Here is a 4,644-nt window from a genome sequence, read left to right on the forward strand (position 1 = left end):
TAGCTGCCTTCGAGTCGGCACATACTCATGGCGACTTTACATATAACAAAACAAAATGTTGCCCGACCTTGTGTCATCTTCATAATCTTTGATACATTTGAGACCATTGTTGTGGTTATTGTGTCAATCCATTTCATTAAGGATCTCCCTCATTGTTGCTGACCCTCTACTTTATCAAACATGATGTTCTTTTCTGGCAATTGGTCTTTCCTGATGATGTGTCCAAAGTAAACGAGCCCGAGTCTCATCATCTTTGCTTCTAAGGAGTATTCTGGTTGTATTACTTCTAAGACTGATTTGTCTGTTCTTCTGGCAGTCCATGGTATGCTCAATATTCTTCGCCAACACCACAATTCAAATGCATCAATTCTTCTGTCTTCTTTTTTCATTGTCTAGCTTTTGCACGCATATGAAAAACCAACAAACCACAGCTTGGGTCAGGCACACCTTAGTCATCAAGGTTACGTCTTTGCTTTTTAGAACTTTAAAGAGATCTTTTACAGCAAGTTTGCCTATAATTCAACCCTTGTAAATTTGCCCTTCCCCAAACTCAACCCTCTCGCTTTCTTTCTTTCTCAACTACTGTTATCCACAAACTAAAGAACACTACCTTCAATTCTTTAGGGATCATGACAAGTGCTACAGGAGAGGTTTGTGATGCCATGAGAGAGGGTATAAAGGGATTTGACGATGAGGAAATCCTGTGGAAGCCAAGATGAGCAGGCAGGGCACAGCTTCCCCACCTATGGAGGTGTGGGTGACGTAGGGTACGCAGACATTCACACTATGCATGGTGTGTGGGCTAAGATTCAGAGATGCACAATTGCCATGGGACTACAAAAAGGAAACAGTCAACATTACCTGGTGATAAGAAGGGGAAGGTCAACCAAGGCTTCACTGAGCACATGACATCCGAGCTAGGCTTGAAAGATGAGAAGTGTTCTACCAAGGACAGAAGAAGGAACTCCCAGGAAGAAAGCTCCAAAGGCACAGGGATATGAATATGATGGCAACGCTAGGACCAGGTAAGCAAATTACCTGCAAGGGTGGGAGATGAGGCTGGGAAGATAGTTTGCAATCAGCTTGAGAAGTCCAGTGGGAAGCGATTTGCCCAGATTTATTATAAACACCAACCAGGTCATGTGTAGGGACTAGATTAGAGAGAGGAGAGATGAGCAGGCAGTGAAACCAATTAGGAGAGTTTTGAAATGATACTTGTTGTGGATTGAATTGTGTCCCCCAAAAACATGTGTTGTAAATCCTAGCTCCTATACCTGTGGTTATAATCCCGTTTGGGAGTGGGTTTTCTTTGTTTTGTTAATCTGACAGTATTAGTGTAGGGTGTATCTTAAATCAACCTCTTTTGAGATATAAAAGAGCAGATTGAGTGAGCAACCAAGCAAGCAAGCAGAGATGGGAGAAGATAGATGCCAAGCCACATGAAGATTGCCAAGGAACAGAGGCTCAAAAGAGACAAGGATCTTCCCCAAGAGCACAGAGAAAGTCCCCTAGAACTGGCACCCTAAATTCGTAATTCTAGCCTCCTAAACCATCAGAAAATAAAGTTCTGTTTGTTAAAGACATCCACCTGTGGTACTTCTGTTATACAGTGAAAACTATAAGAGCCAGAACTCAACAGGGCAGCCTTGTTCTTCCTAGTCTCCCCAAAATTTTCCGCCTTTGACAGGATGCAGTTACCACTTGTTCGTTGTTCTGGCAGTCCATGGTATATTCAATATTCTTCTCCAATACCATAATTCAAAGGCACTGATTCTTCTTCGGTCTTCCTTATTCATTGAATAATGGGAATAGAGAAGAGGAAACAAGAGGAAACAACATCTGCAAGTTGAGATAAGTAAAAAGTAACTGAGGTTTCTAGCTTCAGTGAATCAAGGGATAGGGATTCAAATTAATAAGAGAGGGCTTAGCAGTTTCAGGGGTAAAAATAATATATTTGTTTGAAGCATGCTAAGTTTGCAGAGAGAGCAGTGGTGGTTCAGTGGTAGAATTTTCACCTTCCATGTGGGAGACCTGCATTTGATTATTCACCAATGTACCTCGAGGGTAGCCACCACCTGTCTGTCAATGGAAGCTTGCATGTTGCTATGATGCTGAATAGGTTTCAGCAGAGCTTCCAGGCTAAGATGGACCAGGAATAAAGCCTTGGAAATCTACTTCCAAAAATCATCCAATATATATCCTATGGATCACAACAGTTTGATCCTGTTGTGCTTGGGGTCTCCATGAGTCAGGGGCTGACTCAACAGCAGCTAACAACAACACATTTGCAGAGGTTGGGGGACATCCTGGTCAAACATCTGAAAAAGCTTGTCTTACTCCAGCCTCACCTTTCTTGCTCTGTGGTATGATACCCTCTCCCCATCTTCTACAGTTCTTTATCTTCATATTTACTCTATCCTTTGTTCTATCAAAGTCTCTTAAGAAAATGTCTGGTATAGATGCCACTTACATATTAATATTTGTGAGTTTTCTCTTACTGTATGCCTCTAATGTCAAATGAGAAGCTTTATCCCTTCTCAGGGGTCCCTGGATGGTACAAATGTGAAAAGAGACAATGGAGAAGCTCAATACCATCAGTCAGAACAAGGCCAGGGACAAACTGTGGAACAGAACATAAATTGCTCATATGCAAGTTCAAGTTGAAGCTAAAGAAAATTACAGCAAGTCTGTGAATGCTAAACTATGACCTTGAGTATATCCGACCTGAATTTAGAGATCATCTCAAGAATAGCTTTGATGCACTGAACACTAATGACTGAAGACTAGGCAAGTTGTGGAAGGACATCAAGAACATCTACATGAAGAAAGCAAAAGATCATTAAAAAGACAGGAAAGGAAGAAAAGACCAAAATGGATATCAGAAGAGACTCTAAAAGTGACTCTAGAACATAGAGTAGCTAAATAGAATGGAAGAAATGATGAAGTAAAAGAGCTGAACAGATTTCAAAGGGCCACTTGAGAAGACAAAGTAAAGTATTATAAGGAAGTGTGCAAAAACATAGTGCTAGAAACCAAAAGGGAAGAACATGCTTGGCATTTTCTAGATAGTAGACACTTGTTATTTTTGGTGATGGGAAGGGCAATACCAAATGCTGGGGAAGTCCTCACAACTTTACCAAGGTAAATGATAAAACTAAGAGGTACACAAGAATACGGGACTTTAGAACATGGCGCTATAGGCGGAAGCACCACGCCATCCCTCCATAGCAAAAATCCGAAAAACTAAGCCAAACAGAGAAAATGGCAATCCTGAAACCCTAAGCATCAAATGAAGAGATAAAGAACTCAGCCAAGCACTGAATGGAATAAGAAACTGACAGAGAACAGAGAGCAATGAGAGATACAGGCAGAGGTCCCCTATCAGCTAACGCAGCACGGATCCACCTTCTTGGACTCCTATCAGAGATCAGCCAACAGGGGGTATGAGAAAGCAGCTTCACAGAGCTTCCAGCAGGAGACAGAACAACCTGTAACCAGTGATATATGTTTTCCCACACCCCACCCTTCTTCACCCCAACTCAACCTCCTCTGCTTCCTGCGGCCAGTGTCTTAGCCAGGAAGCACCACCTTCACCCTGGTGTTGCTTGGGTTCCACTCGCCCGCACTGGCTGGCTCCCTAAGTGCCATTTGTTGGCTGCTGGTGTTGCTTTTTTCTGCACCTTTAGATTTCTTCCTTACCTCTCACCACCTTCCCCTCCTTTCTCTCAAATACTTGGCTCTGTGCGCCATCTTTGCTTCTTCCTGAAAGGCTGTGAAATGCCACTCATATGTGAAACTGCTTCCCGGCCTGTGCTGCCACACTGGTGGGATGCCGGGGCTTTTTTTGTTTGTTTGTTTTGAATTGTTAGTTTGTTTTCTTTATCTTTTCTCTAATTGGGAGCCCGTTCTAGCCGGGCAGTACTGGGCAGCTTGGGACCTACCCCCTCACTTTGTGCAGACGTGCAGAGGCATCCCTGAGGACATTTCTCCTTTCTTGCTTTTTTTTGGCTTCTTTATTTTTTTTCTATTTTTCTTTGGGGTTTTTTCTTGTTCTTTTTTTTTATCTGTTTTGTTTATTTTTTTCCCGCTTTTTGTCTTTCTTCATTACTCAGTTTCTCTTCTCTCTATACTTTCCTTCTCTTCCCGTCCCCTGAATACCTGGCGATGAGTGACACCTCTACCCCTTCTAGCTGGGCCGTATGTCACGACCTGGAAGCAGCTTTCCCAGACCTCGCAGCTGCACCAGAGGGATCCCTGGGAGCTTTCATTTTCTTCTTTCTATCTTATTTTTATTTATTCATTTTTTTCTTTTCTTTTTCTTCTTCTCCTTTTTATTTTTCTCCATTTCATAGTCTCTCATCTCTCCACTCCAAAGGCAAGCTCCTCTAGCACTCTTTTTTGTTTGTTTGTATGTTTTTGGCTCCCGTTCCTCTCTCCTCTCTCCCATACCCATCTTAGCTCCATACATCACAGTCTCCCCACTCCATCCTGCCTACCTGCACCGTGCACTGAACATCACACCACAAAGCAGCCCAGGCTTGGTCTACCGGAATCTACCCTGCACTGATTACCAGCTTGCCCTGGTGGCTGTAGTAAGTGCCACAAACAACCCATCCCAGCAACTCCTCTTCAGCTAGACCTGCC

The 4,644-nt window shown here is 43.0% G+C and overlaps 1 pseudogene; it reads left to right on the forward strand.

Moving 5' to 3' along the window:
- Positions 1-690: 690 nt before the first annotated feature.
- The window catches only part of LOC101352008 (elongation factor 1-alpha 1 pseudogene), a 32,234-nt pseudogene continuing 28,280 nt past the window's right edge, over positions 691-4,644 (forward strand).

The sequence above is a fragment of the Trichechus manatus genome, unplaced genomic scaffold, assembly GCF_000243295.1.
Source record: "Trichechus manatus latirostris isolate Lorelei unplaced genomic scaffold, TriManLat1.0 scaffold00034, whole genome shotgun sequence".
NCBI lineage: Eukaryota > Metazoa > Chordata > Mammalia > Sirenia > Trichechidae > Trichechus > Trichechus manatus.